General features: G+C 39.7%; 2 long non-coding RNA genes across 2 annotated transcripts in view; one reads left to right on the top strand and one right to left on the bottom strand.

Annotated features, from left to right (window-relative positions):
- LOC310677042 overlaps window positions 1-14,879 on the bottom strand; it is a 53,261-nt gene that overhangs the window by 36,889 nt on the left and 1,493 nt on the right. The window contains exon 2 of the long non-coding RNA XR_014510890.1: window positions 12,669-12,833. This is a non-coding gene — a long non-coding RNA (uncharacterized lncRNA). The remainder of the gene's footprint in view (window positions 1-12,668; window positions 12,834-14,879) is intronic.
- Window positions 9,531-13,949, top strand: LOC310677035. The gene is made up of 2 exons (XR_014510880.1): window positions 9,531-9,890; window positions 13,335-13,949. It is a non-coding gene; the product is annotated as an uncharacterized lncRNA (long non-coding RNA).

Genomic DNA, 14,879 nt, shown 5'->3' with positions numbered 1-14,879 from the left:
GTGATAATGGTGTGGGGCTAGGGTTTGTGTGTGTTTGTGTAGGTGTGGGGGTGTGTGGATAGAGACACACAAACACCCTTATAAAAACACAGTGATAAGAATTTTAAAAGGCTTCACTTAACAGTGAACATGGCTGACAGCTGGAAAAGTGATTATTTTAAATGAGGATTGTAATAATGACCACTCCCTGCATAAAACGGGGAGGGGGGGGCGACCTTTGCGTGGATGTGCGCAGCCCCTGGATCTGGAGCAGCTCCATCAGCATAGGCTTGGCTTCGCCTTCCCTCAGGTGGGATACCTGGAGGTCTCCGCCTACTCCAGTCAGCTCTCCAATCCCACCTGGGGGAAGCGTTGCCAAGGAGATCAGGCCAGGTAGGGGAGGGATTACCTGCCCACATGTATGCACTTGAAGGTGTCTGTATAAAGATAATTGTACAGCCCAATCTTATTGTCTCTAATTCTCATCACATTACTGCACAAATAAGGGGTCAACCTCCAAACTCAAACCAAAGCTTTCAAAACTAGCACAGATAAAACTTTTTGACCATACCCTGAAATTTGAAACAGTCACTCTCCATAGTTGACAAGTGTTTCTTTCCTTCTGTAAATTAACTTTTTATAAGAAATATCCTGGAGCTTAACAGCTGTACCAGGATGCTCTTTATCAGCCCCCAGCCAATACAGTGCTCATATTTGGGAAGGGTTAGGGCTCAGAGGTAGAGCACATGGTTTGCATGCAAATTTCCCATTTTTAATCCCCAGCATTTCCAATTAGGGCTGAGAGGGATCCCATCTGAAACTCTTCAGAGCTGCTGCTAGTCAGCATATCAAGCTAGCTATACTGGTGGTCTGTCTCAGTATACGGCAGCATTCTGTCATCCCATGTACCTTTTTTCTCATTCCATTCAATTTAGCAGGATGTCTTACATCCCTCCACATTCCCCTTTCCAATATCTTGGATCACACTATGTGAATCTCATGGAATCAATCACAGTTAAAGGGGACTTGGAACCCACAGTGGAGCAGTGCACAGCAGAAGGTGGCAGTTTAATCTCCCGCCCACTCAGACAAAACCATTGGTCAGCCACTGTGACTGGCAAATGCCAGGTCCAATTGTGTAGGGACCCAGTGTATGAAATACATGTCAAATTTCCAATTGGTCCTTTCTTATGTCTCCTCAAAGAGGCCTTCCAGTAAAATAGCTCTCCACTGCCTAGCAGCAGCAGAGAGATCTGTTGTACAAGTAAATGGTTACGTATAAGGTTAAGTTACTACACCAAGGTTAACAGTAAATTATCATCTTATCTTCTGTTAATATTTCATATAATAGAAGAGTTTGGAAATACTTCTCATTGTGGTGACTTGTTGGCATAGTAACTAGTTCCTTGCTGCAGATTAAATACCTTTCTATTATGCGAAGGCTACTTTTGCACATCACCCTTGGATGTTTTTGAAAACAGAAAAGTCTACTGTAGGTCTTCATTTCAGATGACAATGCAGTAAAACACCCTACTTCAACATAAGCTATGTGGAAACCTGCACCAGAGAGGTATGTTTTTATGCTTGCTAATAAAAACAAAATTACATTTGCTGCATGTGTAATGTGCTTTAAGAATTGACTTGTGCTGCCATCAGAGGCAGTACAGAAGATCTCTACATTTTGGTAATGTATTTCGAATGAAATATCATAATGAAAATAAAAAGCAAATGCACCCCCAGTCCTGAAATTAGACATTGCTGCAATAGCACACAGAGTGGCTTCTGTCACCTTAAGCACCCAATAAGAAGCAAGATGGCTAATCAGTAGCATGGCAACCAATTACAACTGTATATCAGCTAGATGTCATTAAACCAGCAAAGAAGTTTCCATGGCCACATACATTCTTTTAGGAATGCAAATCTTTTAGGCAGGGCCTCATCATCATCATCTTTTACCTATGGTATAGTCATCTAGCTATTATGGGGTTCATGCTCCATATCCTCCCAGTAATATGCCAAGATTTTGGTGCACTGCTTTATGACAGCGATACCTACTGTTGTCACAGTAGTGCCAAACCATTATATTGTCTCAGCATGAAAGCCAAGCTCAGTTCCCTAAGCTAGCACAACAAAACAGAATCATGGTGGTATGCTGACAATATTTGCTTTAGGACAACACCAACCCAATATTTTAAGAAAACAGAGCTGACTACCCCTGCCCACCCTATTTCCCCCTATCTTTGTTGACTATTATGGAAGTAGTCAGTTACTATCAGAGCCTTTGAACCAAGAAATGAAGTATATTAACCCTACAGGAACTCCTGCTGTAGTGAGGAGCAATCTACATGAAGAGAGGCTCTGGGGTTGATCGCTTCTTTTTTACTAGGCTTGGAATGTGTTATTAAAGTAATCAAGGATGAATGGGAAGTTTTAGAGACATGAAATAAACATCAGATATCCAACAGAGATGATAGCTTGAACTGAGAAGGGAAATCCTAAACTAAACGGATGGTTTTTCTAAGGGAAAAAAAATAGCACTGGTTGCTTTTCCTGTGCTTGACAGAGAACAGGAGGTTTCAGGACAGGGTTTCCTTTTGACATCCCAGTGTTTTCCGGCAGAATTAGGGCAGCTCAGACTCTGAAAGAAACCCACTCTGATTTGTGGTTCTGATGCCCCACTCCTGGACTCCAAAAGAGTGTATGCAGATGGCATGCATACAGTATATATAGTTGTAGCTCTTTGTATACAAACAGTATTTACTGGAAAAGACATGAAGCTTCTTCCCCCCACTCAATATTTCCATTCATATATTTCACACATTTTAAACTGCCCACTAGAAATGGAAGAAAAGAACAACCCACAGGTTTTCCTTTTAAAGTTACAGCCCTTCAAGATAACAAATTATGATTCATTTGGAGAAATCACTCTGGTTTGGGGATAAAATGAAAGATATGTTCTGAGATAGCATGGGTGACATCACACGGTTTACAAAACCTCATCTAAATGTGAACCCCAATTCAGTCATTTTTTCATGTTTTATTTCAGGCTATAGAGCAGCTGCATCTTCATTCCTTCAGTTCAATTTTAATTGAATGTGCAGCTTGGAATATGTTAAAATGATCCAAATGATATTAAAAAGAGAGAGAATGATACACACAGACAGATGAAGATCCAGCATGATTTAAAACAGAATTTTTTAAAAATCGTAATTTACAATGTAAACAGTATATGACATTGTAGGCCGTCTCCAGTGCTCGAGGACCAGAGGTGTGCATTTATTTGAACAAATGTATCATGGTCTTAAATAAAATAGATCTTGAATGAAGTGACTGCAGACTATAGAGGTGATAAGATGTGCCAAAAATGTGTAAAGATATAGTAATTCTGGGTTTTATTGTTCTCTCTGAATCTACAGTAATTTAGTCTGCTGCACAGATTAGAGAGGGCCTAAGTATTCAAATAGGAGGCCTTGTGCTTAGCTCTGACCTGGTGCCAGACACTGAGACCTCAGAAGATTAACCAGACACTCCATGAGTCAAGGAGGGTCTCCTGGAACCAGTGTTAAATATACCATTCAGGGTCGTTCTGGTGGAAGACCTGTGGAATAACTATTGGAGCTGTCAGAGGAGTAGTGAGAGCCACCCCCCAGTCCTCAAGAACACTGGTGCAAAGAGCATGCCGGATTCAAATAATGTGAATAAAGCAGTCCAAATCAATTTGGGCACCAGGCACCTTTAAGCAAGGAGTAGATGATATTAGCACAAATACCTTGGCTGTCTTCCTTCCCCCCACTAACAATCCTCATTCAACATGAAAAACCTGTGGAGGTCCAAGATCATCCAAGATGAGGTCCCTCAACATGGGCAGTTGAGCAGACACAGCACCTCAGCTCTGTTGCCTTCTTCTACTGCGCCTTCATTATACACCTTTAGGTGTCAGGCAAAAACATTTCCTTTTAACAAGACCTTTGGTTGATCTTATTGACATTCAACATCCTTCTAGAATGTGGCTTTTTTGGGGGGGGGGTATTGGGTTACTGCTTTTGGTTTGATTTTATATGTTGTGGTCTTGTTGTGAACCGTCCTGAGACCTCTGGGTATAGGGCAGTGTATATGTCTAATAATAACAATAACAACAATAATAATTTTAATATAGATGTTTCAAAAGCAAAATTTATATAAAAATCTTACTACTGACTGAATAAAACATATATTAAGGAAATCATTTATTTTGAAAGTGTAACTTAAAATAAACCACTCATTATTATTTTTTACATTTTGCTTGATGTAGAAGCTATGGCAGATGTTCCCTAATCAGGTAATTTGCTGTTACTGCAGTAGCTTTATCACAATTATATTCTGCTTTCTTCAATGAGCTCAAGGCAGTTTACATGATATATCCTCACCACAACCCTGTGAGATAGGACAAACTGAGAGATAGTGATTGGGATTTTATGTATTCACTTACTGTACTTACAATATTTATGTATTTCTTTTCCAACAGAAGGTTTCTAAAAGAGTTATAACTAGATAACAATTAAAGTTATCATGTTGAACAACAGTTACTCAGTGAACTCAATGGGACTGTGCTGTGAGAACTCAACAGAGCCAAGGTGGCAGTTGTGGAAGGGGAAATCTCTCAAAACAAACAAATGAAATGATGGAATGCATTCCACTTTAATATGTGGTCAGCACCAGCTCTAATAAGTCTTAGAGAACAGATGAAGACCTGTCTTTACATTCAGGCATTAGCTGATCACTAGCACATGTGTCTCTTTGTTATTACTTTTAGTTTTCCACTCGTGGAGGAATATGGTATATTTATTTACGTTGCTTTATTGCATATTCTGTATTTAAATTTTTAATGCAACTTGCTCTGGAATTGTTATTGCAATGAAGAGCAGGCAATAAATATTTCAATAAATAAATAATACAAATGAATATAGCCCCTATTTTTAAGAGCATCAGATACACAACTGCATGGTTGTGCCTATAATTAAGATTTTGTTATATTATTGATTGCCCGTAATATGTTGTTTATTATAATTCACTCAGTTATTTCCCCCCAGGGCCTGCATTATATAAACAGCAGAAGGAATGTATGTGCAGAGCTGACAATACAATGCATGAGATTTATAAAATGGAAGACGAAAAGGGAAGAATTCTCAGGTGTAGTTGGATGAGGTTGCAAAACAGGGCATACACGAGGGCACTAGATCAATACAGTCATTGATGCCAAACTCAAAAGGCAAATGTTTTCCTGTGCTAGTCTTAAATTTAACATCAATATGAAAAGTAACGTTACAATACATTTATTTCCAGACTCTCAAATTGCTTTATTTCACTGAAAATGGTTGGTAACACCATTTCCCAAGTGTTTAGTTTTGATGGAAAAGTGTCAGATTAAAATAAAGGTTCTTTTTCTCTCTCTCAGTTTTCTTATATCTGTCTACTTCTTCTCTCCATGGAAACAAAATGAGTATTTCCCTATTTCTATTAATACAAGTATAAATATTGCCCTCAAAACATGATGAAGGAAGTATTCATAATCTGCATAGCCTGGCAAGTCCTGCATCCAGTCTACACATTTTTATACTTAACAAGTAGCATTTAGGGTTGTTGTTGTTGTTGTTACATATTTATCAGGTTCTCTCACCATTCGGTAACAACAGGAAAGGAGCATATAGAAATAAAATGCATTCACACACATCATATATGCAGAAAATCCTCTGCACAGTTTCTGACACTACAAACAACTGTTGACTGAGGAAGCAGAACTGACTTGTCACCTCATTTGCAATGTAAAACTGCAAAATGGAAAGTGATGACTTGGACACTTAGATGTGTTAACTTCTGAGGCATCATACTCATGAATTTTCCTACTCAGCACAAGTCACTGTTTCACATATAAAACATGTGAGCTTTGAACAAGAGGCAGCACAAGTCAGTAACTCTTCTGCTGTGCTTGAGTATAATGTTCAAAATCACCATCAGAATCTACTGTTGAGTTTCTTATAGGTTGCATCCAATGGTGATTACTTTGCATTACATGAATCACACCTATATGATTGCTGTGAAGGAGCCTGGACTTTCAGTAGAAGAGAATGAAAGGCACCAGACCTGTTGCCAAGTGTGTGTAAGTCACATATTTTGTTAGGAAAATTACAGGAAAATAGCTCATAAAGACTGGGAAATAGATGAGGAAGGTGACCTAAGGAAGAGGAGGAGGAGGAGGAGGAGGAGGAGGAGGAGGAGGAGAAGAAGAAGAAGAAGAAGAAGAAGAAGAAGAAGAAGTTGTAGTAGTAGTTGGGGAGAGAAGTGGGGGTAGTAGTATAGTTCCTTTCTTTTTTCCTTACAAGCTGTTTTCCTTTTTGGATTTTTTCTGCCACTGCAAGTAGCAACAATAGCAACTGCATTGGAAGCCCGGCCACCATTTTGTATCCTCTACAATACCGTGGCCTTGTGGAGAGAAGATGGTGGTCACCACAAACAAAATGCTGGGGGGTATTCAGAAATAATTCTGTAAAGTGGTCTTTTTATAGAGGGTGATGAGAAAAAAAGGAAGAAATCAGAAATTTTCTCCATATAAAATACTTCTGAAAAATTTCAACTCGTCTCTGTGTCTAAAAAAAGCAAGGTAGGACTCCTCCATGTCACTAGAACACCTTTTCTCCAATGGTTTGGAGAGTTTCAGAGAGTCTCAATGCTATCAGGGAAATCAGGACATCTGTATATAAGGGGGTGGGGAGACATATGGTGGTGATGATTCATACAATTGGTGTCTCCACATAAGCCAAGCTGTATTGCCAGCTCAATGGCATCCCTGTGTGCTCACATGGGGACTGCCATATGTCTAAAATAATCCAAGTATAGTAAAATCTGCCTCAACTGTCAATATTTAAAATAGATGCAGTGTGCTAAACAAAATGAAATAATATGCTGCAATTTAGATTTAAAGTAGGTGGATACAATGATTGCGTGTGGGGTGTGTGTGTGTGTGTGTGTGTGTGTATTAGTAAGTGGAGAATGTTTTCCATTTTTTGGAAGAATGTTTGCTTGAAGGATAGGCAATCTTTCAAGCCAATATTTGATATAAAATTATTTGAAGTATCATGAGTAAAGCAAATCAAAGCAGTAATGGATATGGAAGAATAGGACTTAATAACTTTTGAGCCTAAGGTTACTAGTTAAAAGTGGAGGTCTCAAAATAATTGTATAAAGAAGGGAGATTATACATTATATATGCAAGAAAGATAATATTACAACCTTGTACTGTGCTAAGCATAACAAGTTGCATTTTAAGATTATAAAATGAAGGCATATATTAAAAGTACCAGATTTTTAAGGGGAAATAATGCCCCCTCCCACAGCTTCTTTGTTTTCATTGACAATGTGTGCATTTACATTTCTGGAGGTTTGTTTGCTTTTCACTTCAAGGGAGGTGGCCAAAAATAGCAGCCACAGGAGCATTAAAACACACACACACAATAGTTATATGTTATGCCATAGAGATGTGCAGTGTACCTTCATATGGAATCTAATGAGCCAGCTCCACTGAATCATAAAATTATGAATTATTTCTATGGGGAGGAAATTGAACTCTGTTCTTTTTCATGAGAGGAATTAATTGAGAGGAATTAATTTAGTTGCCATGCTAAAGAGACAGGGCAATATTTTCTAGGTCAGTTAAAAAGGTTAGTTGTTTAAGTTTTGTTTTTGCTTTAACCCAAGCTGGTCTGATAATAAGTAAATACAATAAGGAAGACCCCCTTCACATAATTCTTCCATTTTAAAAGGTGCCACTTAACGTTGCATAAACTTCATGGCTCTGACTGTATACATCCTGATCCTGGCTGGCAACAGCTGTTCAAGATTTCAGATAAATCCAATATGATTGTAATAATTACAAAAACAGTCGCCACCACTGTGGGAATACATCAAAGAAAAGCTCATCCCATTCTGCAAGGTGCATATATGTATATGAAAGACCAGGGGGCCCTCAATTTTGACTAAAAGAGATATCATAATAGATGTTGTATACGTTTTCAAATAGCATAAAAACAGAACAGAAGATGGCTTTGATGCCCTGCATCTCACCAAACGGACAGATACATTTCACACATCATAGAACACCCTCAAAATTCACTTTATGTGAGTCATAGCTTCCTCGTTTCACCAAAATTGCAGTCACATATCATAAAATAAAAAAGCAGAAGGTTCCAGTGTTCTCTGCAAATGCTGTATTTTCTTCAAGATAAAAAAATATAGCTGTTAAATAGTCTAAGGTAAACGTGCAAATGTCTGTGAATAACCACTGCATGTACACAAAATTGCACTAGGCTTCCATGAGAAGTAACAGCTCATTCACACTTGCAAACACCTCACTGGAGTTTCTGTAATTGTGACAGCTTTTTGAAGGCTATGGGCTGTTTCCATGGACCATTTAGTTTAGACAAGTGTTTCATTGTATAATCCTAAAGATCAAGGACAGGGAACTTGTGGCCTTCCAGGTATTATCGGTCATGCTCCCCCAGCCAGCATAAGCCATAGTAGGGGAAGGTAAGAGCTGGAATCCAGCAATAATCACTTGTAATCTAAAAATGACATGGAGAAGCAACAAAGGAAGTTGCCATTTAGTTCAGTACCGTGAACACCAACTGGCAATGGCTCACCAGGATTTCAGGCAGAGGACAATTTCTATCCCTACATGGAGAAGCCAGGAATTGAACGTGGGACCTTCTAGATGTAAGGCAGATGGTCTTCCAATGGGCTCTTTCTCATCCCAATATTGTGTCCAGACAATTACAAATAGTTAGCAAGATGCTGGTTTGTAAGGGGTGGGTGTGTTTGAACAGGACACTAGAATTACAGCTATGTTGTTCAAATGGATATTTTCTGTTTATCTTCACAAAGTTAATACATTGATCTCTTCTGAAACCCTCAACAAGAAGTTGAACTCTATGAAACCAGGTAGCTTAACTACCTGACAACTGCACTAAGTCCTATAAGGATTTGGAAAGATCGATTATTATTAGAATGGCAATGGTATGTTACCTTGACAACCAGATATGATGCATGACTACATTGTGCACCATACTCTGATGGCATTCAGGTCCTCTCTGAGACTTTGATAGATTTTGTTTATTGAAACAGCACCTCAAACCATCAACTTCCAGGGGTTGGAATGAATATTGGTTGTCAGCCTATTTCTTGATGATGGTGCTGATCCAAAGCCATCCACTTAAGACAAAAATAAAAGGGTTCTTCCTGTTTCCATAGTGCACTGCACATATGAAGTCACTAACTTTGCCAACTTTCCATGTTTGGCGGGACAAAATCCAATCATTGCCTTGAACACCTTAGTTACTCACATGATCTTCTGGGTTTGCTAGACCCTTTTGACCCCTTTTTGGATGTATCAGTTTCTCAGAGATTGCAGTAAATATGTCAGCTGACCATTGTTATGCTGGAAGGATGTGGCCAGCATAACAATGGGCAGCTGACATATTTACTGCAATCTCTGAGAAACCGACACATCCAAGAAGGGGACAAAAGGGTCTAGCAAACCCAGAAGATTTTGCTGAGGTCTGGTGGATTTTTTGTTATGCATATGGACAAACAGCCAAAATGTCTATACCAATTAAATATGACTTCATTTAGAAAAAATATAAGAGTGACCCCACCACTACCACCTGAAAACCACATGCATCTGGCAGGCTCCAAGGGCCGATGAGGACTCCCCAAGTTATCACCCTCTGGGAGCGACCATCCAAGTAGGACCAGAACCACTACAAAGCAGTGCCACCCACCCATAACTCAGCTGCAGCAGATGATCTATGGTATCAAAAGCCTCTGAGAATTCAAAGAGAATTAAGAAGGATACCTTTCCCCTCCAAGAGTGTCTGGATCTAGTAAGTGTGTTTAGAATAGCACCCTGGATGTTATTCCCCCACCCTGTGATTTTGCAGTGTTTCCCCACAGGCAACCGCACACACTCTGAAATTTCTCTCTGAATGATCGCAACCAATCAGGATCAGGTACAAATGCTGCTTACATTACAGTGCTACATAGCAAATAATTTTAGGCTATGTGTTGATACCACTAAGGGCAGCTTAAGGGCATTTATAGTGAAAACACTGCTGGTCAGCAATCATGAACCACTGAGAATAAAGCATGTCTACAATCATGATACAGTGATCCTCCTTTTTGACACAAAGCTCCTTTTCAGATTAGCCCCAGTATTTAGGACCATTTTAATTATTTGGTCTTCAGACACTGAGAGCAATATTTAAAAACCAGGGATATTTCTGAAAAATGTTTGTAGTACAGTAATGAAGATAGCAGCTTTGAATGTATAGAATCTGCTTCTCTGGTGTACGAATGGTTGAATCAGGAGTTAAAAAGCTGTTTGTTAATATCACTTCATAGCTGAAGTTACCAGGTCAATTGTGGTAGACCCAGAGGTGATGGTGTGTTTGTCTATTAAGTTATAAATGGGCCTGCCAGCGATGCTTATGTATGGCAAATCTTGTACAGCTTTCATTACCCATGTGCCATCTTGAAGTTGGTTAGGAAATGCCCTTGGCAAGGTCAATGTTGTATCAGTTTCAGAATTACATAATTCCCCTTGCGAAAGGAGCATTCTTATTATTTAATTATTTACTAAAATATTCCCATTCCATCATTCTGCTTTATTTCTAAAGTGCCCAAAGTGGCTTACATCATGCAAAATACAAAAAACAGTCATAAATAAAGTTTTTAAAAGTCACGGCAATAAAAGCATAGAGAACGCCTCAGCAAAAAGCAAACAAATAAGCCAAAGGGATAAAGCAGCATCAATCACCTAAGCCATATGCACCTGGAAACAGAATAATAAAATTGTAGAGTTTGAAGGGACCCCAGAGATCATCTACTCCAACGCCTTGCAATGTAGTAGTCAAAGCCAAAGAATCTCTGACAGACACTCTAGCTTGTCAATACCCTTCTCAAACTGTGGTATCCAGAGCTGGACACAGTACTCCAGACAGGATCTAACCAAGGAAAAATAGAGTGACACTATTGATCTAGAGTGATACATTGATTCTAGACACTATATGTCTATTAATGCAGCCTAGAATTGCATTAGCTGTTTTGCCACTGCACCACCCTGTTGTATCATGATAACCTTGTGGTCTGCTAAGACCCCTAGATCCTTTTCATGTGTATTGCTGCCAAGCCATGTGTCACCCATCCTATATGTCTGCATTTGATTATTCCTGCCTAAACGTGTGTGCATATTCATATTCTTCAGCTATACCGTGAGGCTCATTTTACTACTGAACAGAAAAACCTTCTTACAGGCCAGTCTAAAGCAATCCACCATGTGCCTCCCTGCCTTCCCATTCACTCTTTCTCTTCCTGGTCCTCTCCCTACCTTAACATCTTTCACCAGCCGGAGAAGATTAAGTTCCCTCCAGCTGGGAGCCTCAGACAAAAGTGGTGCAGCTTCTAACATTTGGACAATCAGCTGTTTGGGCACTGTTTTGGGCATCATCGCCTGGGAAGAGGTGGTAGTAGCAAGCAAGATGCACATGGCTGATGGTTTGAGACAGTGTTCAGTTAGTTGTTGAGTCTATATATTTTGTCCATATATTCCCAGAACAGGGAAGGACCTGCAGTGAGCTCTTTCTTTTCCATCTGCCTTCACCCTGAGTTCCATGAAGGCTTCTAAATAACTAGCTTGCGAAGCAGTATGTGCAGATAGCTATTAACACACTACATAAAAAATGTATGAACACATTCTACTTTATTGAAATGCAGTAGAACAAATGAATCAAATCAAAACTATTAAAAGACTGCAGTACAGTTCATAAAATGTAGAAGCAGCTTGGGGGGAAATAACCCACAAATCTTTGTTCAAGTGGAACAATGTCAGATGTCAACTCCCTGAAAAACATATGCCATTGGCTTTTCATTTTACATTAATAACTGTTTGTAAAAACAACTACACATACATAACCCCCCCAAAACTCCTCTGCTTCAGATTAAGGTGTTGGAGATCTCTCTCTGTGAACACACCCAAAGACGCAATGACTCTTTAATGCTGAGGAAGGAAGTCAAATTGTGTTTGGCTAATGATAAAAGTGTGAAGATGGAATACTCAGCAAATCAGAATCTACTGTTGGGGAAAGTCATTCATAAATCATATATTGTTGGCCAGTTGGTCAGCTGACATAATATCCAAGTGATCTTTTAACAAATCACAATACAAGCATGGACAAATTTAATCCCCTACAAAAGTTGTAAGGGAATCTTAACATCAGCAGGTGTTCAGATTTTAAATGAAGAATTATAACTTTTCATTGTAAGTTTCACTGTGATCTCTCAATCTCAACATCAGCTGCTATACAGCAAACGTGTGGTTTCTAGGTGATCATCCATCAAGGCACTGACCAGGCACTGCTTAGCTTCAGAGGTGGTGGGTTCATGTGACTTCTGCCCATGTACTGGGAACATAGAGATTGCACAGTGAGAAATTTTCTGTGAACATGGTGGAAACTCTCCTTTGCTCAGTCTTTCTAAGCTTTATCAGATAAGTTGCAGGGGGAGGGAATCAGTTCTATGGGAAAGTTGATATATGATTGGCTGAGTCTGACAGGGGCACATTCATTGTAAAAAGAGTCCCCGAGATTGGACTGAACCAGACTTACCATTCCCATGTTGCAAACCATTTATGGAATGAAGACAGCCCCCTTCAGACCCAGTGGAGCATGAATCAGCTTGGTAACATTGCTGGCATGTGCGGCACCACTGAGGATACAGACCCCTTTGCAAGTACTGCAGTAAATAGGGATGCCAGACAATTCTGGTGCAAACTGAAAAGGAAGAATATATTGCTGCAGTTCACATGTTCATCTATGGTCAGGAACAGAACTCAGCCAAGCAAATAGAATCATTGTTGTGGTTTTTGATTCCACAAATAATTGTTTCAACATTTCATTTACACTGAAATGAGTTAAACAAATAGCTATGTAAGTTATGCTAAATAGTGAACAAGATGAATAATGTAGTATTTGGTGAAAAGCGAGTTTCAGTGGAACAAAAACAGCACTGATTTTTATTTGAATGGATCTCCCAGCCTCGTTACATCCCTTGCAAATAATGCCTGAAAGGGGTTAGCATGCACTGAATTTCTTTCTAATATGTCAGTGTTCAAGAGCATAATTACAGTGCAAACAAACCTGCAAAGAATTTGAGTGCCAATCAAAAGCCTCACTAAGTTTGGAGAACAATTTCTTAAAATGCTCAAAAGGAAGCAAGGTGGTGGGGGAGACATACATTAATCGTACCATTTTTTGTTTTATCTGTAAAAACAGAAGTGAGGCCTCTGTTAGATCTCCCAGTTGCTATTATTGCTGCACTATTCACTCAACATTGTGCAGCTGTACGTCACTGGGACTCAGAGCAAATCCTGTGCAGTCAAGGAAAGCAAGTTGATAAGGCCCTTTGCGGTCACAATACTTGTAAAGAGCAGCACAGCAATCAGCAGTGACAAAGTGCTAATGAGGACTGGCATTGCAATTAGTGGCACAGAAGATTTCCTCCCACCCTGTCCCGGTTTGGCATTTGACTTTTCATAGGTCTGATCTGAATCAAGCTGGTGCTAGATTATTCCACAGAAGTAAGCATCTTTTGAACTTCTCCCTTCAAAGTCATTAGTACTGAAATCAACATAAATAGAATATGCTGCTTCAGACTTGACTACCAAGTGCTTCAAACTTGGACTGCCAAGCATGACTACCCAAAGGAGCCACACAGTAGTACATGGCGTAAAATTAATCAGCAAGGTTTCCTGCTGCCTCTTCGATTCAGAGCGAGTAGCACCTCACCTAACCTGTGAAACATATGATGCCAATTCTAGTGATGTGATGCTACTGTTTCTGCCTTTGCCGCTAACTGATTTATTAAAGACTGAGCCGTAGAAATGGTTATTAGAATCAGTTATTTTTGTGATGTGTTTGTTAGGATATTTCTTGCAGCTGACAAATCTTTTAACAGAAAGGCTCACAACTGAAAACAGGATTTATTTATGTATTTTAAAAAATACCATTTCCAACAGTATTTACTTTTTTAAAAAAGCAAACAACATGTTTGGTCCTCAATCCGTTCCAGCAGTCCAAACACATTCTTAAAAGCCATGCATGTGTAGACAGAATTCTGAGATGCTTTAATTCCATCCTCCCCATGAAACTTTCCTGATAAAGCTAGGCACAGATAAAACTGAACCAAGCAGAGCTCACTGGTAGTACTCTGGTATACTCTTCCCCCAAAAAATATCATTCCAAAGAAGGCTTCAAAAAACCTTGGGAAATTGAACTACCCCCCCCCCCCCACCCTAGGAAAGGAAGACATGGGGCCAGATCTGGGGTAAAGAGTCACAACTCTGTTAACTACTGTGATGAAGGACTGAAGAAAATGGGACTGCTTAATTTCATCTAAGTGAGCCGCCTAGCTGGAGGAGGCTGATGGGAGCTTTTCTCTAGATTCTCCTGGGAGTGACACCACCCCGGCTCTGAGCACTGGAGCTTTAAGTTAACTGGTCAATGCCCTTCCTCTCTGCTCAAACAGAGAACATCTGTTTGCTCCAACCATCCTCTGCTGTCAGGAAGGAAGACTTATCCAGGGTCAAAAGGTTCAACCCCTTTTAACTGCTTGGCAATGTGAGGTAGGTTTGGCAGTGTTTCTTCACCGTGTAGGTGCCTCAGGGGACTCATCTGGGCAGCCTCTTCACTCCTCTGCCCACACCACCTACTACAGAAGAAGCCAGCTCAAGCTCAGTGAATCTGCAGATCATTAGGTTGAACAGGTCTTCCCACAGTTCCTTAAAAAAAGTGTCCCACTCCTCCATGGAGAGATGCACA

Source organism: Podarcis tiliguerta, assembly GCF_965153285.1.
Source record: "Podarcis tiliguerta genome assembly, chromosome: 4".
In the NCBI taxonomy this organism is placed as follows: Eukaryota; Metazoa; Chordata; class Lepidosauria; order Squamata; family Lacertidae; genus Podarcis; species Podarcis tiliguerta.
This window is presented reverse-complemented; position numbering and strand designations above follow the sequence as displayed.